The following is a 25,640-nucleotide window of genomic DNA, read 5'->3' as shown; positions in this document are numbered from 1 at the left end:
TTACCTTTTAATTTGCTGGATAAATAGTGTGTACGTACTAATATCTTCTGTCCAACGTGAAAGTCTCGGTGTCTACAAACCTGTTTTTGCTGTCTTCTCCGGCGCTCTGCGGCACGTTTGATGTTGTTCAGCGCAATGTCAATTATTTCGTGGTGTCGTAATCGACGAGATGTAGGAAAATTTACTAACTCTTTGATTTTGTTTGGTGGTTCAACGTTTTTCAGTATAACAGACGGAGATAGCATAGTAGATTCATTTGGAATGGAATTAATTACATCTTGGAATGAGTGTATGTGTGTGTCCCAATTAACATGTCTTTTGTGGCAGTATATTCTACACAGTTTACCAATTTCTTTCATTAGTCGTTCACAAGGGTTCGAAGAAGCGTGGTACTTGGATATATAAATCGGAGAAATGTTTCTAGCTCGTAACATGCGTGTCCATATGACAGAACGAAATTGTGATCCATTGTCAGAAATTACTTTCATCACATGCCCTACATGAAATAGAAAATGCTTTACAAATGCTTTCGAAACAGTTTTGGCAGTAGCTTTGCGTAACGGAGTGAAAGTAACAAATTTTGAAGTGAGTTCAACAGCGACAAAGATGTAGCAAAAACCTCTGTTAGTTCTCGGAATTGGACCAAAAATATCTACTGCGGCCATATGTCTTAACTTAACAGGTACAATGGGATATAATGGAGGAATGTGTGAAGTGGTGTCAGACTTAGCTTTCTGGCAAATTTTACATGACGCTAAAACTCGTCGTATACGTTTTTCCATGTTTGAAAAATAACAGTTCTGTCTCAGTATAAGAAAACATTTTCTGGCTCCGTAATGTGCGTAACTTAAATGAGTATACCAGATTAATTTGTTAACCAGTTCGTCAGGAATGCATAGTAACCAATTGTTGCTGTCAGGATGAGAGCGGCGAAACAGAATGTCATTGCGTACAGTGTAGTGGTTCCTAATCGTAACATTGTTCTTATCTTGCCAAAGGTGTTTAATTTCTTTCCACACATTGTCTTTGCTTTGCTCTCGTGCTATGTCCTGTAATGACGAGGAAATAAAATTTTCAAATGCTACTTGCTGAATGTACATGACGCTGAAATTTGCTTTGCAAAAGTTGGTTGCTACGTCTTGCTGATTGTTGCTGAGAGAACGAGAAAGTGCGTCTGCTATAACATTTTGTGTGCCGGGAATGTGAACAATCGTAAAATTAAATTCCTGTAAATAAAGTTTCCATCTACTTAATCTGTCGTGAGTAAATTTAGCTGAAAGTAAAAATTGAATAGCTCTGTGATCTGTGTATACAGTGGTATGTCTGCCATAAAGAAAGTGCCGAAATCTCGTAAAAGCCCAAACAACACATAATGTTTCCAATTCTGTGACGGAATAATTTCGTTCAGCAGGTGAGAGAATGCGACTTGCAAATGCGATGTTTTTAATTACTGTAGAACCATCTTCTTCAATTTCCTGAAAAATGTGTACACCTAAAGCTGTATTGGAACTGTCGGTGGCAATAGAAAAATTTCTAGTAAGGTCTGGGTGCGATAAAAGTGGAGCATTCAACAAAGCATGTTTCAGGTTCACGAATTCAGAATGTGCTTGCTTATCCCATGACCAAATAGTGTTTTTACTTGTTAATTGGCATAATCTAGGCGTGTCTAAAGCAGAGTGATGAATAAATTTACGAAAAAAGTTAATTAAGCCCAAAAAACTGCGTAATTGTTTCTTTGTTGTAGGAACAGTAATGTCACGTAGAGCTTGAAGTTTTTCTGGATCAGGCGCAATGCCTTCTGCTGAAATTACGTGTCCAAGAAATTTTATAGAAGTTTTAGCAAAATGCGATTTACTGAGGTTAACTGTAAGTCCTTGTGCATGGAAAGTTTGCAATAGTCGTTCTAAAATCAGATTATGTTCAGACCAGTTAGCTTCTGCAATAAGAATGTCGTCTACGTACGTCGTAATTCTGTCTTTAAGTTCTGTCGGAAGTATTGTGTTCAAACCGCGAATAAAAGCAGCAGAAGAAATAGTTAAGCCGAATGGTAATTTACAAAACTGATAACAGTCACCAAAACAGAGAAAAGCTGTATACTTTCTGCAATTCGGATGAAGTTGTATTTGCCAAAATCCCGATTTCAAATCTAATGTGGAATAAATAGCTGTACCATGAAATTTTTGTAGAAGTTCTTCCAGTGTCTGTGGTCGATCTGTTTCATTAATAATAATGTCATTAATGTGACGTGAATCAAGTACGAGACGAAGTGAGCCATCTTTTTTCTTAACAATATGCAGCGGGTTTATGTACGGGCTAACTGCTGGTTCAATAATTCCTTGATCGAGCATATCCTGCAACTCTTTTTTAACTTGTTCTCTATGAATATACGGAATGGGATAATGCTTTGCTTTAAATGTATCATGCTGTTTGACTTGAAATTCATACATAAAGCCGGACATAGTACCAGGAATGTTGTCGAAAACTGGAGCTTGCTGTAAAAGAATTTTATGTAATTGCGTTCGTTCGTCGTCTGTACTTGCACTGCTTTGTTTAACTTTATCTGAAATCATCTGCATAACGTCGTAGTCAGCTTCGTCTGGAGTATTATAGTTATGTACGTACGTGTCTGTGAACAATGCGCGCTTACAGTCTATGTTACGTGTTGCGGAAATGACCTCTGTGCGGTTAATTGTTTGTTCTTCTGCTGATAGTGAATGCTGAAATTCTAAAGCCAATTGCACATGTTCATCCTTCAACATTAAATAGGAATTCTGAAAATCAACCACTGCGTCGTGTTGTACGAGAAAATTAGTACCTAAAATTACGTCTGTTGTCAATAAGGGAACAATCCAAAAATTTGAATGAAAAGTATGACCTCCAATACAAAATGATAAATGCGTCTGTAATTTTACATCCACTCCTTTACTCGATACTGCTCCTTTCACTTTCGTTTTGCCTAAAGGTAATGTAGGATAAGTATTCTCTTTGTTGCACTCGTTAAAAGTTTCCTCATTAATAACTGACATAGGTGATCCGGAATCTATTACCGCTGAAAATTTCGATGAACCAATTTTAATTTCGATGACAGGATGTGAAATAGTTTTCTGAACAACTGGTTTTTCCTGCAAAAGAGTGTCTCTGATGTCGTCAAACGTAATTACATTCTCGTGAACAACATTTTGCGTGTCAAAACTAGTGCTTGTGTTATTGGAAGATGCGTCCTGTACAGTATTTAGTCAGATTCTATCTGACGTGTTATTATTATCAGGGGAATGTTGTGGCATTTCTACAATTTGAACAGTTCTATTACTCCTTCCAGACGTATTACGCTCTGGATGATACCTACTGTCGGGTTCATTCATGAGAATAGGTTCTTGCGGATGATTTTGCTGTTGGTAAGATCGACTGTTATTATATGTACGTTGATAATTGTGCTCGTCATTTTTACGTCTGTCGTGATAGTCATTCCTATACGGTGCATTGCGATAGGAATTGAAATACTGTCTTCTCTGTACGTAGTTATTTCCTTGCTGCCGTGCGTTACTATTTGTTGGATCTGTGACTATACGTGCATGCGGCGAAACATTGTAGTTGGGTTGACCTTGTACATTACATTGTTGGTTATGTATTCCAACCGGCTGACTTTCATGCTGTTGTGGTGGAAAACGTCTATTGTTACTAAAAGGTGGTTCCTGTTGCTGAAAGTTTTGATGATGTTGATAATGAGAATTTTGTCTGCTGTTAAAGTTCTGGTAGTTGTCGTTCCTAAAGCGTCTGTTATTTTTCCTATTGAAATTACGTCCCTGATCATAATTACTGTAAGTTTGTTGACCTTGGTTATTATACGAAAAGTTTTTATTTACAAAAGAATAATCAGATTGTTGTACTTCCAAGAGCTGTAACAGATCCCTGAATGCTGAAATATTTTCTTTTTGCTGACCGGTTAGAAGTGACACTCTTAATGACCGTGGTAATTTAGAGATACATAATTGAATGAGTGCGGATTCACTATAAGGTTCACTCAGGTACTGGTTTTGTTGCACCATGTGCTCAAAAAATTGCGTCACACTCGGAAAATTTGAGTTCTCATAATTCGGTAAACTAATTAACTGATCTTTAATTCCGCGCTGTGTCGTCTTCGACCAATACGCTGACAGAAAAGCATTCTGAAATTCCTCTACCGAGTAACATTGTCTCGCGATCGGCCTCATACGAGTTGCCGGTTCGCCTTCCAAAAAGCTGCAAATGAATTCAAGTTTGTGTGTAACAGGCCAAGACGGTGGAAAAGCAAAGCTAAATTGTTGGATCCAATCTAGGGGGTGAATCTGTGTTCTGTCGTTTTTAAACACTTTAAACTTTCTCACTGACAGAAAATGTTTGTAATCGAAATTATCGTCTCTATGTGATGGAACAGGTTCAGGATTGTAAGAGAATCTGTTGAACTGTGGTTGTTCGGAATCTAAGTCCCGTACTCTTTGCAGATTACCCAAATTATACGCGCTGCGCGAGTCTGACAAGTGTTCGCAAAGTGGCGTCTGCTGTGATGTATTATTAACTGAAATACTTTTCATCTCTGTTACTTCTTGTTGTAGACTTGACAACTTTCTACGCAACGTGTTATTAGACGAATCGATCTCATTAATTGTCTGCTGTAAATTTTGAAATTCAGGTGTTTGATTAAATGAAACCGGTGAAGTATCGTCTGATTTACTGTCATTAGCACTTTCGATAGCATCAATACGACTGGCCAATTCATCATATTTTTCAGTCAGTATTTTTGCCTGATCATCGGTTTTACTGTCAGTAGCATTAATCTGGTTTTGCAATTTACGTGTAGTTTCGTTCAGTTTTCTAACGTCACCTTTCACGACATCGGAATCCTGTGTTAGTTCTAATTGTTCGAGTCTGTCGGTCACTGTTTGAAAATCTGTTGTGTATGTGTCTGTTTTCGATTTAAGATCCGAAATCTCATCACGTAATTCTGTGTTCGACTGTTTGATGGAATTAATTTCGTCGGACACAGTGGCAATATTATTGTCTACATATGTTTTTGCCTTCGCAAACATTTTACGTTTGTCTTCCTGTCTCTGAACAGTGATTGTTTCCATGACTTGACGTTTGACTTTATTTTGATCATCAATAAATTTGCGGAAACGCGTATCACTGTTCTGTATGTGAAGACTAAGACGTTCGTTAATTTGTGTGTTCTGTTGTTCGAATTTCGCGTCAATCTTTTCATCCATTGTGCGCGAAAGTTCTGCTGTCATTGCTTTAAATTCGTCGCGTAATTGTGTAGCTTTTTCAGAGCATTGTTTAGCGACTGTACTGATTTCCGCTCTAAGTGTTTCTGTTGTGGCTGTTTGCATTTCCCTTAATTCATGAGCAACAGACCTAATTTCTTCGCTACTTTTTCTTGAACAAGCCTCAATTTCCTCGCGTAACTGTTCCTTAGTGTCATGACACTGCGCGGCAACGGCTCTAATTTGTTCACTAAGCTGCCTGGAATTGTTGTCTAATTTTTCACTCTGTTGTCTGACCTGTTCATTAAGTTGTTTGAGATTTACGTCATTATTGTCTAATTTTTCACTCTGTTTGTCTTGTTTTTCATTAAGATTGTCTAATTTTTTACTAAATTTGTCTTGTTTTTCACTCTGTTTGTCTTGTTTTTCAATAATTTCGTTAATTCGTTGCAGCAATAGTGCCATAATTTGATCTGAGCCAAAATTAACATTTCTATTCTCTGTGCTGATTAATGGTGGATCTGGAATCGTTTCGCTTTCTGTAACCATTTGGTTATTTTGCGATTTACAAGAAGGTTTGTCAGTCAGATGTACACTGTTAGACATTATTTCGGAATTAAATAAGTCCGGCGTACTTTCCGTACACTGATCATTTTCATTAGACAAATTTGTCTGTTCGTCACGTGAATTTAGTAAACCGGTTGTGTTAGGCTGGGCAGCGCTCATTACAATAGAGCGTCCCGCGTCATTGATTGTCGTCAAATCAACAGAAGACATAACCGAGTTCGTTTGTTCATCATTAAGGTAAAAGTCGTCATTCGCGATTGGAACGCACTGACTGTTAGTGAACACAGCATTGTCATCATTACACTGCGTGTCACTAGTACTATTGGTCACGTTGTTTAAATCGGTAATTTCGTTCATTATCCCTCGCGATACACTATTCACAGTCTTTCGCGGCATTTTCACAATAGTCACAATAAATCACAAAACAAATAAACACAATGCAAAAAGCAACACTCAAATACAACAAAGCAACGAATTGCCGATGATCTGAGGAAAGAAAGTCACAAATTAGTAAAAGCGTAGCGCCAAATTATAATTATATTTAAGCAATAAGAGCAGATATCTGACTGTTTTTCAAAAGATTCTCACGAAATACGATCCTGGACTGGGTGTCGCCAAGTGTAACCTCCCCACAAAAATTTTGAAAAAAAAACTATAATATTTATTAGAAACGGTGCCACAGCTAAGTATAAACTCCCCACAAGAATATTAATAACAATGACAATTAAATGAAAGCTCGCTATCTGACTCAAGTACAAGTTCCCATTAAATAATGAACGCTAATCTCATGACAATGAAACTACAGTGATAACCAAAAGTCAATTAAACCGAAATGTCGGTGTTTGCCCTGTGCGAATTCAGAATAAATTTCTTACCTTATTAAAACTGCATGTCAAAATTCTGCTCTTATTCTGCGGCACAGCTTGCAATAGATGTATCGCCATAACTAAATTTTTTTGAAGTTAACTGAAATTTTTTGTTTAAGGAAATGCAAGGGAATCAAATGATACTTTTGTTAAAAAATTGCTTTCAAAAAAATCAAAATTATTATTGGGGGCGATTTTTACAGAAAATTACACTTAATTAACATTGCTAGTTGAGCGCGAGGCTGATTAACAATATACCTTATCCTGTATCTCGACCATTGTGGTGCCGACGCCCGCCGACTGCTCTCCGCTACTGCTAGCAACCGACTCCAAGCACTACTGAGGACTGACTACTGCACACTGACTGACTGACTGCTCGCTACTGCGAGTCGAGCGCAACTGCTCTGGTCAGAGATTCTACAATGTCTCAGCATCGCTGCCGCACAACATACGTGTTTCAAAATGTAACGTATTGCGAATATATAGAAAGGTGGATCCTTTATTGTATGATTATATGATAGCAGAACAAACACTGGTAGCAGTTACTTCTGTAAAATATCTGGGAGTATACGTGCGGAACGATTTGAAGTGGAATGATCATATAAAATTAATTGTTGGTAAGGCGGGTACCAGGTTGAGATTCATTGGGAGAGTCCTTAGAAAATGTAGTCCATCAACAAAGGAGGTGGCTTACAAAACACTCGTTCGACCTATACTTGAGTATTGCTCATCAATGTGGGATCCGTACCAGGTCGGGTTGACGGAGGAGACAGAGATGATACAAAGAAGAGCGGCGCGTTTCGTCACAGGGTTATTTGGTAACCATGATAGCATTACGGAGATGTTTAATACACTCAAGTGGCAGACTCTGCAAGAGAGGCGCTCTGCATCGCGGTGTAGCTTGCTGTCCAGGTTTCGAGAGGGTGCGTTTCTGGATGAGGTATCGAATATATTGCTTCCCCCTACTTATACCTCCCGAGGAGTTCACGAAAGTAAAATTAGAGAGATTAGAGCGCGCACAGAGGCTATCCGGCAGTCGTTCTTCCCGCGAACCATACGCGACATGAACCGGAAAGGGAGGTAATGACAGTGGCACGTAAAGTGCCCTCCACCACACACCGTTGGGTGGCTTGTGGAGTATAAATGTAGATGTAGATGTAGAAGGGGCTCGGGTTCGATTCCCGGCTGGGTCGGAAATTTTCTCCGCTCAGAGACTGGGTGTTGTGTTGTCCTCATTATCATTTCATCATCATCAGAGGAAGGCGACCGGAAACCACCACTCGAATCACTTCTCTAGACGCTCATGCGGTGGAACCCCCTGACGAGGCTTCCCCCATGACAAGGCCTGCCGTAAGGCAGAACACAAAGTTTTTTCCCCCTTCTGTAAAAGTGAGCCGTTCCAGCAAGTCACTGGCTGTCGATATCAGAACGCCTTGCCGCGATTGCAATGTGGGGCATTTTAATTGTGGCTGCGGCGGTAGTGCAGGAGCGTTGGTTAGTGTGCGGCGTCAGTCTGTTCAGCTTTTGAACGAGGAAGTGAACACATGGATCGCTGGAGAGTATTTGATAGCAGCCAGCCTGTGTATTGGAATTATGGAAGCGACAGTGAGCGATGACGGCAGCCCTGAGTCATGCTGCCGGCCGGGGTGGCCGAGCGGTTCTAGGCTCTACAGTCTGGAACCACGCGACCGTTACGGTCGCAGGTTCGAATCCTACCTCGGGCATGGATGTGTGTGATGTCTTTAGGTTAGTTAGGTTTAAGTAGTTCTAAGTTCTAGGGGACTGATGACCTTAGAAGTTAAGTCCCATAGTGCTCAGAGCCATTTTCTTTTAGTCGTGCTCGTCGTGTGCAGGCTGTTTGTCTCCCCCTTCTCGGTGGTGTGGACACACTATGGCGGACACTGTAGCGTATGGGTGTTGAGATGGAGGCAGGATTTGATTCAGGCTGTCTGCCTGTTATTACTTCTGTTACATGTATCAAACACAGTGCCTGGATGAACACTGCAGACACACTGGTAACGGCTGTAAGCTGTTGGCTTGCACCTTCTTACTGCTGAGTGTGTGTGTGTGTGTGTGTGTGTGTGTGTGTGTGTGTGTGTGTGTGTGTGTGTGTGGTGGGTGGGTGGGTGGGTGGGTGGGTGGCAGTGTGTATGGTGTGGCACTCAGGTACAGGCTTCGTTCATTTTGGTGTGCACGCTAAAGTGACAGCATCAGATTAACATGGTGCTCAGCTGCCTCTACAAGAGGGCGATCAACTGTTGACCGACACTGTTTTGGGCCCATTGTGGTTCTTATGGTGTGTGTTTTTTTGCTGCTGACTCTGATGTCATTTTTATCCAGTTAATTGAGATGTGTTAGTGTTGCCTGCCACACCTGAGCTAGTGTTCTTGCTAAACTGTTTATGTCAGTGAGTGGGTATTTTGTGAAAGTTGCCGGCCGCGGTGGTCTCGCGGTTCTAGGCGCGCAGTCCAGAACCGTGCGACTGCTACGGTCGCAGGTTCGAATCCTGCCTCGGGCATGGATGTGTGTGATGTCCTTAGGTTAGTTAGGTTTAAGTAGTTCTAAGTTCTAGGGGACTGATGACCACAGCAGTTGAGTCCCATAGTGCTCAGAGCCATTTGAACCATTTGTGAAAGTGACGCCTGTTGTCGAATGTGAAATTTCTTTCCTTGTTTGCCCATGTTGGTTGAAGTTGGTACTTAGCATGGCTTGTCGTTTGTCTACGTGTATGTGTATTCGTGTGTTTTACGTGCCGTGGAGGAATGGTATATTTTATTGAGATGTTTAATATCAAGCTTACTGCTATTCAATTACCGTTAAATATTTTTTGCGCATGTAGCGCTGAGGTTGTCTGCCAGATGGTTCCATACGTGCGAAACTATTTATCTCAAGCAGCTACCGTTCGAGTTTCTAAGGTTTTGTGCGCCATTTGTGCCAAGGCTATATGAAGACTTTGATACGTGTTAACTGATATACCTGTCATTTGAGCTCTTTTTTTTTGAGTTCTGTGTTGGTAGTTCATTTTAGAGAATTTCTTGTCTGCTCGTAAATGTGTCACCACTTGATGCTCTAAAGTTCAGTGTCTCAGTCGTGCCAACGTTAATCTAATTAATACACATGACTTACGCATGTATTTATTCTATAGAGTTTGTGTTTGAACATTTATTTTTAAGGATTTGTTGGTTGCTAGTAAATATCTTCTATCACTCGCAAGGAGAAAGTATAACTGGTTGCGAAGTTGCAATAACTGCTAATTTAAATATTTCTAATGAGATTGTTTTTGAATTGATCATTTGCTTTCGGATTTTTCATAGCCTTTGGTGAATCATTATGCCTAAATAATTTACATTTCTGAGTTTTTGTTGTGTTTTCTATGTAATGGGGGTGAGACATTAACAGCCACACATATTTTGCTACCAGTGGTAAGGCCAAACATTGACTTTCTTATAATCAAACATCGTCAACCAAATTTCATCTTATTGGCAAATGTGATAAAGTTTACTTTGTGGTGAAACTGTTGTGGTCTGCCAGGGTGAAGATGCTCTGAGACTTATGTATAATGTTTACATTTGGTCGTTTATTAATAAGCAATATACTGAAAGAGAGTAGTTCAAGTGGCTCTGAGCACTATGGGACTTAACATCTGTGGTCATCAGTCCCCTAGAACTTAGAACTACTTAAACCTAACTAACCTAAGGACATCACACACATCCATGCCCGAGGCAGGATTCGAACCTGCGACCGTAGCAGTCGCGCGGTTCCGGACTGCGCGCCTAGAACCGCTAGACCACCGCGGCCGGCTGAAAGAGAGTAGTCACCAGTACCAGCCACTCCCCCACCTCCACGATCCCCGGCGTCTCAGTTAGGTTAAACTGCCAACTTACGTTCAGAACACCGCTCATCTAACAACAGAGTTTGCAAAACACAGGTCCGTGTCTAATCAAGGAAAAGTAAAATTATATGCAAGATTGGTTCTCGAAGCCAGAACTTTTTCCTTACGCTAGAGCTTGTAAGCCGTAAGTTGTACTGAACCCGTGTGATTGTTTAAAGAAGCTATATATGCTTTCACAAAGATATCAGGAGACCATATAGCCATTATGTGACAAATAGTTATTTCTCCCTACTTATTAGGTTTATTCTTTCACACAGTCAGTGAAACCCACTGATAGGGCGACGATAATTGTAAGTAGTGTAGACGGTGTTTCTGCCTGATACCGAGAAGAGAATTATGACATATGTGTACCAAAATATCATCGTTAACAATAATTATTTCCTAATCAAATGAAACCAGTCACAGTGTGGACACTGGGAAAACCTTTTTATTTGTAGAGTTGTATGGCCTATGTTACATTAGAATGATTTTAAGAAATGGTACTGAATAGAAGCAAAAATCAAAGTTGACCATTACACATACTTTTAAAATGTATGTTGTGAATTAATTTTGCATCAGAGGTTAAGGAAATACTGTCTTTGTCATAGATGAACTGAAAGTGATGTAATGCAAACAGTGAATACCATACTGTAAATGTCCTTTAACGTAATGTCGTCATCGATTTGCAAATTCGTAGAGCACAAAATATGTGATGCTTAGTATTGCACGTGACGTTAATTACTGACACTCCAATTGGTATATGTACGGCAACAATTAAACAAGGAGTTTTTAAATGAGAATATACACCTGTAAATCTGAATTAAATTCGAATAAATAAGATCACAGTATATTCTAGTAACTATAATAAAATTTATTTAAATACAAACTAGTAATAATATTGATGCCCAGGCCTATCATTTACACCGTGTAACGCTGATTACGTAGATGTAGAAAAAGAGCCACAGAATATGACATAATACTATTACACTCCAGCTCTGTCCTTCTTAGTTAGTGATTTGCTATGATTATTACAGACGTTTAAGTTATGGTTTATTCCGTTGAACGAATTCCATTGTTTCAGAAGTAATTGTATTTGTCTCTAAGTTTCAGCACAAGAAAATATTAATAGTTTCTATGTAAATATTGGTAAAATAGAATTCGAAAGGTAATTACATAGTTTTAATTAATATTTTGGATTCATTCTGCAAAATCATCGATAGAAATCATTTACTGTTCACAGGAAAAGTCAATCAGAGACGTGGATGTCTATTTCATACCTCTCGATCTACCATTTCTCAAAAAACCAGTCTTTCCTATGAACTCCGTGTTTTGAATACTGACAGTATAATGAGACAAACAGTCTGATGCTCAATGCGTAACACCAGTCATTTACCCCGTGTTATGAAAGAACGTTGAAATATTTTATACAAGTACATAAGAAGTAAATATTTTACCCCGAATTGATATGTGTCTTGTAGAGAAATTGATATGTGTATGTGCAACACTCATCTCCTAAACAGAGGTAGAAATACGACATTATAACGCTGATGTAACTGCCTGTAGGGTCCATACCTCAGTGTCTTTCAATATTTAAGAACCGGAACATTTATTTTTCAACCCTCTTTCCTTGGACAGTGCAACCTTACTCTTTGTCTGAAGGTCAACAGCTGCTCTTGACCACGGCTGCTACACGTCACGTCTCAGGGACGGAAAGCATTATATTTTCTTTTCCAGCGAGCACAATAGAAACCTCTTCGACCAGAGTACTGTTTACTTTAACGGGGACACGGGAAAGCCCATTCAGCGAGACGAATTTCTTTTCAAATATTCTTGTAGCCACAATCGTGGTTACTCGCGAGGGAATGTGCTGTGAAAAATGTCGGGGAACTCGGCCGCTTCATGGACCTGAAATAGCATTGTGTCCATAGACGCAGAAGCAACAATAAAGGTAAAGACAACGTTATGTGCATCTGAACACAATACGTTCTCCGTGCCGAACAAACTTCAGTAACTTACTGTGCAGCGATAGAATACAGAAAATTTACAGATGGAATTTTCACTTTCATGTTATGTCATTAGCAACACTGTACTAAGTACTATAGTTTCGCTAACAATGTTGCTTTACCGATCCCGGAGATTTAAAAATAGCATACACGAATTTATTATGGCAATTATGACACAGTTTCCTGGAACTATGGCTATTTCCACTCCATCACTGAAGACTGTACCTGTACTGTCTATCAAATGTCAAGGTGTTGTCCTTTTCCAAGAGTTCAGTGGCTCTCACGTAGGTAAAATTTAGCCGTTAATGAAGGTTTTGCCATTTCATCTTAACTTAATCCTTGTCAGAATATTCAGATTGCAATTATAGAAAATCACTAAAACACATGTCATTTGTTTAGAAACGGTTACTATCATATAGTGGAATAATATTCTGATCCAGACCTTGGAAGGAGATACCGTGTTCAGTTTTGATGTCACTTCCGTGCTTCATGCCTGCAAGAACGAAGCTCGACAGCATCTGATCCTGCTGGCTTGAAAATTTTTCATTTACGACATGAATTGGTAACTTTATCGAATTCCTCGGTCTGTGTATGATAGAGCAGTATTAGAACTTGGGAGTAAAAATGGACACTTTGATTTGTTTAAAATATTTCATTCTCTTGTCTAAAGCTCGGTTAGCAAAATCATCTTTTGATAACAGCTTTGTAAAGTATGTTATCGTCCCTCTGTTATGTCGGGATATGACAGGAAGGATCATTCGAAGCAAAAAAAAAAAGTGTAGTAAATATGTTCTGTACAAAACGTACCTTAACGTCTGTGGGCACTTCTCAATTTTCGATTTTGTGGAACAGACCTCTTCATCTCCAACCTCTTTGCTTTCCATATTTTGAGAGGTGGTAGTATGGACCAAAACAAAAATAGTTCAGTAAACATTGTTATCAAAGAGTGTATGTTAAGAGATCTCAGCACTAGTTCACCTATGTTACTGCAAAACACATCTCTTCTATTGTACAAGTACTCATTGCTCTTAAGGTTTGCATTTTGGAGGCCATATTTGTTAGACATTTTTTTGTTGCTTCGTACATACTACATCGTCCCAAAATATGGAAAGCGAAGAGCTTTCAGTAGAAGAGATTTGTTTCACAGCATCGAAGATGAAGAAGTGCTCGCAGCTCTTGAGCTTTGCATTTTGGAATACGGATGTATCCTAGATTTTTTCCTTCTAATGACTGTTCCTGAAAATTCCCAAACCTTAATCGTTTCTCCTGGGCTATAGTGTTTCTTACGTCAGGTGAGACAGATATTCTGAAAGCAGACAGTGGTCTGTATGGGGTATCTAAAAGCAGATGCAGCTCAGAACGCAGTTTGGTAAGAATGAGGAGTATACAGAAGTTTGAGAGAATTGTCAAGAACAGACAACGTAGAAGTAAATGGGAAATACAAACTGGGGCAAATAAAAGTGGCTATTGCGGTCGCAGGTTCGAATCCTGCCTCGGGCATGGATGTGTGTGATGTCCTTAGGTTAGTTAGGTTTAAGTAGTTCTAAGTTCTAGGGGACTGATGACCTCAGATGTTAAGTCCCATAGTGTTCAGAGCCAAATCAAAGTGGTCCCGACGAGCGGATACGATTGGACGAGACTGTATGCCTACAATCACACCCCGTTACATCTAACATGATGAAGTAAATGTCCATACAGCCGGCCGAACCTTGGAGCACATTTACACAGTCTTCACGTTTGACAGAGTTGTTAGTAGAGGTCAGTTGGTCGCGGCCCTAGATGGCCACCCAGGTGACCCGGTCTGTTAGTGTGCCATTATTCTTTCTCTGTGGGGACGCTACGTGTTTAAGGTGTACAGCAACAGTCCTCATAGTGTTCAGAGCTGCAGCGGAACATTTCGGATGAGGCTGCAGCAGTTCCAGTTGTCCAGCTTTGAGCCGCCTTCAGAAACTTGCTGACTCAGGACCAAAAGTGCCAGAAGATGAGTGGTGGTCACATTCAACGTCAGCTGTAGTCAGGTTAGTAGTGTGTTTCTTTTCCTATGCTGTGTTTCTTTGTACTCTGGAACTCTGTTCTCCAGGCCATCTACATCTGCCCCACCCTGTATACGTTCTGAGGATTAATGATTTGCGTTTGAAGGTATACACTGTGATTCTGAAGACGACGGTTCTTAGTTCAGCAAAGGAAAATGGACACATTTAACTTCAGCGAGAAGAAATCTTAGGTAACATGAAAACTTCTTCAAAAAGTCAATGAATGAAAAAAATGAAAAAGAAAATGTGCAGAAAGAGATCGGATTGCAGTGACATACGTGAGGAACAAAATTAGTATGCGTTGCAAGAATGCTAAGTTGAAAAGGCTTTAGGAAACGTGTGAATAAGTAGAAAACGGAATTGTAGTATTGACGGATGAAGTAATGAGAAAAGACACCAAAGCCATATGAAACCACCCAGTGGTGTTTAAAAGTGTGCTGAGATAGACAAACTAAATTAAAAACGACACAAGACGTACATCCGACTCCACCCTGAATGGTCGTAAAACGTTGTTGTTGTGGTCTTCAGTCCTGAGACTGGTTTGATGCAGCTCTCCATGCTACTCTATCCTGTGCAAGCTTCTTCATCTCCCAGTACCTACTGCAACCTACATCCATCTGAATCTTGGTCTCCCTCTACGATTTTTACCCTCCACGCTGCCCTCCAATACTAAATTGGTGATCCCTCGATGTCTCAGAACATGTCCTACCAACCGATCCCTTCTTCTAGTCAAGTTGTGCCACAAGCTCCTCTTCTCCCCAATTCAATTCAATACCTCCTCATTAGTTATGTGATCAACCCATCTAATCTTTAGCATTCTTCTGTAGCACCACATTTCAAAAGCTTCTATTCTCTTCTTGTCTAAGCTATTTATCGTCCACGTTTCACTTCCATACATGGCTACACTCCATACAAGTACTTTCAGAAACGACTTCCTGACATTTAAATCTATACTCGATGTTAACAATTTTTTCTTCTTCAGAAACGCTTTCCTTGCCATTGCCAGTCTACATTTTATATCCTCTCTACTTCGACCATCATCAGTTATTTTGCTCCCCAAATAGCAAAACTCCTTTACTACTTTAAGTGTCTCATTTCCTAATCTAATTCCCTCAGCATCACCCAACTTCATTCAACTACATTCCATTATCCTCGTTTTGATTTTGTTGATGTTCATCTTATACCCTCCTTTCCAGACACTGTCTATTCCCTTCAACTGCTCTTCCAAGTCCTTTGCTGTCTCTGACAGAATTACAATGTCATCAGCGAACCTTAAAGTTTTTATTTCTTCTTCCTGGATTTTAATACCTACTCCGAATTTTTCTTTTGTTTCCTTTATTGCTTGCTCAATATACAGATTGAATAACATCGGGGATAGGCTACAACCCTGTCTCACTCCCTTCCCAACCACTGCTTCCCTTTCATACCCCTCGACTCTTATAACTGCCATCTGCTTTCTGTACAAATTGTAAATAGCCTTTCGCTCTCTGTATTTTACCCCTGCCACCCTCAGAATTTGAAAGAGAATATTCCAATCAGCATTGTCAAAAGCTTTCTCTAAGTCTACAAATGCTAGAAATGTAGGTTTGCCTTTCCTTAATCTTTCTTCTAAGATAAGTCGTAGGGTCAGTATTGCCTCACTAGTTCCAACATTTCTACGGAAGCCGAGGTCGGCTTCTATCAGTTTTTCCATTCGTCTGTAAAGAATTCGCGTTGGCATTTTGCAGCCGTGACTTATTGAACTGATAGTTCGGTAATTTTCACATCTGTCAACACTTGCTTTCTTTGGGATTGGGATTATTATATTCTTCTTGAAGTCTGAGGGTATTTCGCCTGTCTCATACATCTTGCTCACCAGATGGTAGAGTTTTGTTAGGACTGGCTCTCCCAAGGTTGTCAGTAGTTCTAATGGAATGTTGTCTAATCCGGGGGCCTTGTTTCGACTCAGGTCTTTCAGTGCTCTGTCAAACTCTTCACGCCATATCATATCTCCCATTTCATCTTCATCTACATCCTCTTCCATTTCCATAATATTGTCCTCATCGCCCTTGTATAGGCCCTCTATATACTCCTTCCACCTTTCTGCTTTCCCTTCTTTGCTTAGAAGAGGGTTTCCATCAATGCTCTTGATAATCATGCAAGTGGTTCTCCTTTCTCCAAAGGTCACTTTAATTTTACTGTAGGCAGTATCTATCTTACCCGTAGTGAGATAATCCTCTACATCCTTACATTTGTCCTCTAGCCATGCCTGCTTAGCCATTTTGGACTTCCTGTCGATATCATTTTTGAGACGTTTGTATTCCTTTTTGCCTGCTTATGGGCAGTATTTAACTTACAGGTACAATGAGAAAAGTGATATATCTCAGAACATACGAAACAAGTATTTAAAAAATAAGACGACTGACAACTTAATTAGGTAACGGATGTATCGTAGCTTGACATTAGTAAAAAATTTGCATAGGTATGGTAATTTAACTTATACTCGCTAGTTGCATCGTAAAATAGATCATCCTAAAAACATATTCATCAAGGAAATAAATCAAGGAAATAAAATTCCTGGAGTGTGAATACAGCGTTGCAGATTTCTGGTTCAAAATGGTTCAAATGGCTCTGAGCACTATGGGACTTAACATCTTAGGTCATCGGGCCCCTAGAACTTAGAACTACTTAAACCTAACTAACCCAAGGACATCACACACATCCATGCCCGAGGCAGGATTCGAACCTGCGACCGTAGTAGCCCCGCGGTTCCGGACTGTAGCGCTAGAACCGCACTGCCACCGCGGCCGGCTGTAGATTTCTGAATATACCTCTTTATTTATACATGATCTCGCTCACTGCCATCTCAGATCTATATTAATAATTAAAGAAACGTATTAAAAGTTGTGAAACAATACTGATAGACACTATCACAAAAGCTATGCCTGAGCCTTTGGTAAACTGTCAAGTCGGCTCAAAAATTTTATTAAGATAGCTGGCGCTACGGTTGGGAACGTTGTCATCATTTTTTTTTTTTTTGTATTTTATCTAGACTATATATTCAAACTGACAGACAGTAAAGTTATGAACATTCTAGGCTAACCTGTAAAACACACTTAAATAGGTACACTTGCACATTCATAAAATTAGCTTTTCAGCTGTGAGCAGTAAGTTCATATGGGGTTCAAGGTAATATTCATTTAATGTGTTACATCAATGCAACAGCAATATAAAACTTACAAACTCTGCCTGATGGAAAAAAAGGTAAGGAGGAGGCGAAATGAGACTTTCGTTGGCTGACATCATACATGATGTTATTTCAGTGATTACAAAATGGATCCCAATTTACAAGAACTTGGAAGTAAGAGGCTACTTACTTGTGTAGCGTTGGACTTCATCTGACCCGGTTGCAAGCCCTGATTGGTTAAACGTTGTGTCATAAAGCAGTTGTATTCTTTCCTGACGTAAGCTGGCATACAACTATTGTAACTTGTCGTTGATATCCTGGATACTGAGACTGTGCCGAATTTGACGTCCGAGACGGTACCCACAAGTGTTTCATTCTGGAACAGATGTGGCGATCTTGATGGTCTAGGGAGTACCTCATTCTCACGCACATAATTCATAGAGACGCTTGCCCTGTATGAATTAACATTGCCCTGCTGAAAAATATCACAAAGATACTGCGGCATAAGAGGTAAGACATGAGTATGCAGGATTTTATGACGTCGCTTTGTGCCGTCACAGTTTCCAAAATCACTGCCTGCCGTGACATGAAGTCACACACGATGACTCCGCTCCCCATGCTATGAACAGTAACACAGCTGTGTCTCTCCAAAAGATTCGAGGAATTGTATATGTCTCTAGGTCGCCGCCAGACTGCTGAACACCATGTGACGCCATTGATTAGCAATCCGTGCTTCCCGGTCACTCCACGTCTTAAAATGCAGTCTTTTGTGTTACGGTGTTGACGGCTGCCGGCACGTGGGACAGTAAGTCACTTCTCCCATTGCCGCTAGTTTCAGACCAATGGTGTTGGATGAGACAGATTGTTTCTCTGAGTCCATTTCTTATTATCGGGTGGCAGGCGTGAATGTGAGAGGGTTGCGGTGTGCATGGTGTACAGTTAGACGTATCTCCCTTGTGGTGGTCAACAAGTTTGAACAAAAGCTTGACGACGAGTATGCCTGCTCTTACACTGAAGCGCCAAAGAGACTGGTATAGGCATGCGTTTTCCAATAAAGAGATATTTAAATAGGCAGAATACGGCGCTGCGGTCGGCAAAGTCTACATAAGACAACTATTGTTTGCCGCAGTAGTTAGAGCGGTTACTGCTGCCACTATGGCAGGTTATCAAGATTTAAGTGAGTTTCAACGTGGTGTTATAGTCGGCGCGCGAGCGATGGAGCACAGCATCTCCGAGGTAGCGATGAATCACGATTTTGCCGTACGACCATTTCATGAGTGTACCGTGAATATCAGGAATCCGGTAAAACATTGAATCTCCGAAGTCGCTGCGGCCTGAGAAAGATCCTGCAAGAACGGGAACACTGACGACTGAAGAGAATCATTTAACGTAACAGAAGAGCAACCCTTCCGAAATCTGTTGCATTTTCGATGCTGCGCCATCAACAAGTGTCGGCGTGAGAACCATTCAACGAAACATCGTCGCTATGGGTTTTCGGAGCCTGAGGCCCACTCGTGTACACTTGATGACTTCACGACACAAGGCTTTAAGTGTCGCCTGGACCCATCAACACCGTCACTGGACTGTTGATGTCTGGAAACGTGTTGCCTGGTCGGACGAGTCTCGTTTCAAATTGTATCGAATGGATGGACGAGTACGGGTATGGAGACAACACATGAATCCATAGACCCTGCATGTCATCAGGGAACTTTTTAAGCTGGTGGAGGCTATGTATTGGTGTGGGGTGAGTTGGAGTGATATGGGACCCTTGATACGTCTAGATACGACTCTGTCAGGTGACACGTACGTAAGCATCTTGTCTGACCACTTGTAGTAAGTTTAAACACTTCCGCTGCCCACCAAACTCCCTAGACATGAACATTATTGAGCATATCTGGGATGCCTTTCGACGTGCTGTTCAGAAGAGATCTCCACCCACTCGTAGTCTTACGGATTTATGGACATCCTTACATTAGTCGAGTCCATGCCACGTCGTGTTGCGGCACTTACGCATGGTAGCGGGGGCCCTACGTGATGTTATTCAGGGTTACCAGTTTCTTTGCCTCTTCACTGTAAGTCCCATTCCGTTCAACATCGGGCCACTGTCACATCCGAATGCCCCAGAGATACGAATACAGCAAGATTCAGCCAGCTGGACAAATTGAGATTAACAATGAGCTAACTTTCAAACTCGGTCAAGTGTTGAAAATGATGTCTCACACGAGGACGTCGCACATCTGTGTTGCATTTCTGTGTCCTTCACAGTGTTCACTCAACACATGACGCGGATGACCACCTTATATACACACAACAATTTAGTTTTGTATCACCTCGGTTCCGAGACATCCGGAAACTGTACAGAAAATTGTAATAGAGATCAACGTAACATTGCTCATGAAAACCACACATTGCGTGTTATACCACCATACAGCGAGACCTTCAGACGTGGTCGTCCAGATTTCTGTACACACCGGTATCTCTAATACCCAGTAGCACGTACTCATGCATTGATGCATGCCTGTATTCGTCATCACATACTATCCACAAGTTCATCTAGGCACTGTTGGTCCAGATTGTCCCACTCCTCAACGGCGATTCGGTGCAGATTCCTCAGAGTTGTTGGTGGGTGAAGTCGTTCGTAAATAGCTCTTTTCAATCCATTCCAGGCATGTTCTACAGGGTTCATGTCTGCAGAACATGCTGGCCTATCTAGTCGAGCGACATCGTTATCATGAAGGAAGTCAATCACAAGATGTCCACGATGGGGGCGCGAATTGTAGTCCATGAAGACGAATGCCTCGCAAATACGCTACCGATATGGTTGCATTATCGGTCGAGTGATGGTTACGCCGCCTTCCATGACCACAAGCGACATACGTCGGTCCCACATAATGCCACCCCAAAACAGCAGGGAACTTGCACCTTGATGTACTCGCTGGGCAGTGCGTGTAAGGCGTTCATCCTGACCGGGTTGCCTCGAAAACGTCTCCATCGATTGTCTGATTGAAGGAATATGCGACACTCATCGGTGAAGAGAACCTGATGCCAATCCTGAGCGGTCCATTCGGCACTTTGTTGGTTCCATCTGTACCGCGCTTCATGGTGTCGCGATTGCAAAGATGGACCTCGCCGTGACATAGGGAGTGAAGTTGCGCATCATACTGCTTATTGAGTCGTAACATGACATCCTGTGGCTGCACGAAAAGCATTATTCGACATGGTGGCGTTGCTGTCACGGTTCCTCCGAGCCATAATCCGTAGGTAGCGGTCATTCACTGCAGTAGTAGCCCTTGGGCGGCCTGAGCGAGTCATGTCATCGACAGTTCCTGTCTCTCTGTATCTCCTCCCTATCCGAACTAAATCGCTTTGGTTCACTCCGAGGCGCCTGGACACTTCACTCGTTGCCAGGCCTTTCTGGCACAAAGTAACAAAGCGGACGCGATCGAACTGCGGTATTGACCGTCTATGCATGGCTGAACTACAGACAACACGAGCCGTGTACCTCCTTCCTTGTGGAAAGACTGGAACTGATCGGCTGTCGGACCACCTCCGTCTAATAGGCGCTGCTCATGCATGGTTGCTTCCATCCTTGTGCGGGTTTCGTGACATCTCTGAACAGTCAAAGGGACTGTGTCTCTGATACAATATCCACAGTCAACGTCTATCTTCAGGAGTTCTGGGATCCGGGGTGATGCAAAACTTCTTTGATGTGTGTACTTGAGAACTAAATATCGTCTCTAGTTTAAGAAGGTACCGACAAACCTACTAAAGTAAACATAAGTTTACCATTATCCCTTATCGCACTTGGTACCCTTGTAAATCCCCCTCACTCCGACCCGTTATTCCTCAGTTCCCAGTAATCTTAGCCGATATAGTCTCCTTAAATTTCCGTTTCCCAGAACTCGCTCTATCAGACAACATCTATTTTGTAAACGTATAAATTCTTCTTGGTTGGTTGGTTGCGTTTTGGAGGAGACCAGACAGCTAGGTCATCGGTCTCATCGGTTTACGGAAGGACGGGGAAGAAAGTCGGCTGTGCCCTTTCAAAGGAACCATCCTGGCATTTGCCTGGAGTGATTTAGGGAAATCACGGAAAATCTAAATCAGGATGGCTGGACGCGGGATTGAACTGTCGTCCTCCCGAATGCGAGTTCAGTGTGCTAGCCACTGCGCTACCTCGCTCGGTATAAATTCTTCTTGTATCTGCCACTATCATTATTGTTCTTAATGTCACAATTTTTGTCATTATTGTTATTTGTACTATTATTGTTTTAATTATTAGTGACTTCAGCTGCAGTAGTACAAGTAAAGCCAGCATGAACTTCGTTAGTTCATAGTGATTATAATGTACTCAGACTGCCGCTTCAGACACTTAAATCATTTCAGTAGTAGTTGTCATTTTAAAACTGTTATTTCTTAGGTAACTATGATTTAATAGATACTGTGAGTGTTAAACGCTGGTCTGATGTATGAGGGCCTAATAGCCCTAATCACGTTAGGTTAAATAAATAAAAGTATGTGGGGCCAGCTTGGACGTTAACTTCGTCGCATTGTCACTATCCAGGGTATCAACGACCGTTTGCAACAGTTGTGGGCCAGGTTGACTAAGCCGGCCGAAGTGGCCGTGCGGTTAAAGGCGCTGCAGTCTGGAACCGCAAGACCGCTACGGTCGCAGGTTCGAATCCTGCCTCGGGCGTGGATGTTTGTGATGTCCTTAGGTTAGTTAGGTTTAACTAGTTCTAAGTTCTAGGGGACTAATGACCTCAGCAGTTGAGTCCCATAGTGCTCAGAGCCATTTGAACCATTTGAACCAGGTTGACTAACGAGAAAATGCGATGGTTTTGTTGAATCCGCTTCTAAACCAAATCGTTGCCGGCAACGAGGCCAGAGAAGGTGCAACGTCACATTGATACGTGGCCTCATAATGTCAAGTTCTTCGTAAATCTAACTCTATTTCGTAGTCACTAAATATAGCATACCCTCTGAAACCATGAAGTTTCATTTTGTTTCCTAGTCCCCTTCTGGATGCTTCACATTTGTGTCAGACAGTGTATTAACTACTGAAGAATTTCTGTAGACACTGGATAACAAAAACCTTGATTTCCTTAGTTTTGGTTGGTCACGTAGTTACTTCCGTCACAGACGAGGTGGTGGCAGTACTTCATAGTATGCAACTTGTTAGATTTTTTTCTAAAGTCTTCGAGTGGAGACCACATGTCAGTGTCGTGATGGGACAGGGTCATGAGAACTGGCTCATCTCTGGCTTAACGGAGCCAGTCCCCGTACCGAGACCACGCTGTCGTCTGTTTGTAGGCAATTCGTCCATTAATTGTCATCGTCACTACCGACATCTGCAGCACAGTGCAAAAGTACTACTTCCTTGTATTCTACAGTCTACTTTACTTTTGTTTCAGATTTTTTCCGGGCTCTTTAAAAATATAATTACTGACACCGGTATTACCTCAGCGTATCATAACTCGTCCAAAGGACTAAGTGTAAGGTCTGGACCTTAGGGCACGGGACCATTAATCTTTTATTGTTCACAATATTTATTGAAGTCAATCAACAGAAATAACAAGTATCATAACTTCAAGTGAGAGAACATTTGTACACGAAGCCTATCGGTTTGCTTTAAATACCAAAGAAAGTATAACAACTTTTCAAATGAGAAAGAAAAATACCTTTTTATAAAAGAATAGAATACACTTAACGCCTAAAGGGCTACCGTAAGTTCACTTACAGACATTTTAAAACCTTGCCCAAATATATTCGTTTTTTGAAAAAGAGGGTAACGTTACACATGAACTGTGAATAACTAGATTCTATATTAACAAAATAGTGAAGAAATAACATTTATAATAATAAACAGCCAGTCAGAGAACATTCACACATGAAGCCTGTCAGTTGGGTTTAATTACCAATGACTGTATAACAACTTTTCAAATGGGAAAGGTAATACCTTTTTCATAGAAAATAGAAAACATTGCACGCCCAAAGGGCTATCGTGAGTTCACTTACAGACAGTTTTAAAACCTTGCCCAAATATATTCTTTTAAAAGGAACAGTACGGACTCCCAACTAGGCAGATAATAATATACGTCATATACTTCTCTTAGAAATAGTTCCGAGCTCACAACATTGGCCGAGTGCGGACAAGAACATCCTGCGGAGCAGCCAACACGGGCAACCCCTGGTTGTGCCGCTGGGACCCGATTTATCGTCCCGACCGAGGGCGCGAAGTACAGTAGGTGGGTCCGACTCCACTACCCGGGGGCCCCTCTTCCCGAACGGTTAACTCATAGGGCTGTCATTGGGTGCACCTGGGCCTTAACGGAACGTTCAGTTCCGTCAGATGCAAGAACAAGTGAGGACCCGAAGGTGTAGCCCAAACCCACCACGATAATAGAGTCCTTGCTGGATACCGACATTCAAACCTCGGCGCAAATGTCTGAAGGATGTACTTTGGTACATCATGCAGTTCAAGATCCACAATATTGTCTGGAACAAACTAAACACTCAGTTTTGAAAGATTGTACACAACAAGCCCCACGGCTTGGATGGTAAGGCAGAATGCCGACGCTACCAGACACCAAGCAACAACAGCTCGATCGGAATGATGCAATAAATTGCATAGCGTCCGACAACAACATGAATTACTAACAGATTTTCATAAACGAGCACTCGCTAATAGGTTGTCTCAGGTGAGGTACACTTGCAATAAGGAAAGCAGAAAGTGCATGGCCAGTGAAAGACATAAATTCAATGAGGTCACCTTATCAGGTCAGCGAAATAATTGGCCAACAGCATCGGATGTATAGGTCACCAGTACAATAACCCAATAAAATGTAATCGGTTAACGGTCACCAACTGCTTGGCTGCCCAGACCATCTGAAGACACAGCCGTTAAAACTGTCCCTGCGCAATGCCTTTTCAAAAATACCTCTTCACCCACTGGATTATCCCCTTCCTCGGGCAATAGCACGGTCTCCTCCCCACCTCCAAACAACTTCTCGCGCTCGCCCGTCGATCCGCCCACCGCCGCGCCCCCTCGCGACCGACCCACAAGCGCCGAAAGGTTAGCATCTCTGAACGAATATCAATAGCTGCAAAGCCGGCATGGCTCAATTACAATTTTTTAGAAAATGAAAACGTGAAAAGTCTACATTAGAGATCGATTACATTACAGTTCATGCAAACAGGCGCTTACAAGCTCATTGTCTATTCCACCATTTTTCGGGCGTACATCAGTCACGGATCCGCCGCATAAGTTTGTGAAAATTTCTGAGCTGAAATACAGGAAGAGAGAATACGAGGTAAAGTACAGAAGCAAAGGCAATTTTTTTCTCCTGCTCCATAGGTTGATGGCACTGACTAGATAGTAACCTACCTCAACTACACCGTAGTTCTTACATGTTACCTCTGTAGATTAATGGACTGCTCCGTTCTCATTGACTTCAGAGTTTGTCTTTCAGGAAATTTGAAAACAGCATAAAATTTACCGTAGAATGAAATATTCATTTTGCATACATTGTCCGCTTACAAAACGCGTGAATGTGGATTCTATTATTTCGATGCATGTGCTACAATTGCCTCGTTTGATTTCTGTTGGCATCTAGGCTTCATATCGAACGGCAGTCACGGGACTCAGTCAGGAATGAAGGTCACTGATTCTACTCACGCTGGTGGTTCATTGATTGGAAGGGGAACATTTTTCATTGAAGTACCTCCAAAGCCGAATAGCTTGGCTCTCAACTTTTGATCCTTCACGTCCAGGAATGATTGAAAATCCGGTGGTTTTGAACATTTCTTACTGCCCGTACTAAAACTGATTCCTGTTGAAGGCGCTGCAGTAAACAATCGATGAGACATAAGCTTCTTCTTTCTCAATATGCTA

The sequence above is a fragment of the Schistocerca nitens genome, chromosome 2 (assembly GCF_023898315.1).
Source record: "Schistocerca nitens isolate TAMUIC-IGC-003100 chromosome 2, iqSchNite1.1, whole genome shotgun sequence".
NCBI classification, from domain to species: Eukaryota; Metazoa; Arthropoda; class Insecta; order Orthoptera; family Acrididae; genus Schistocerca; species Schistocerca nitens.
This window is presented reverse-complemented; position numbering follows the sequence as displayed.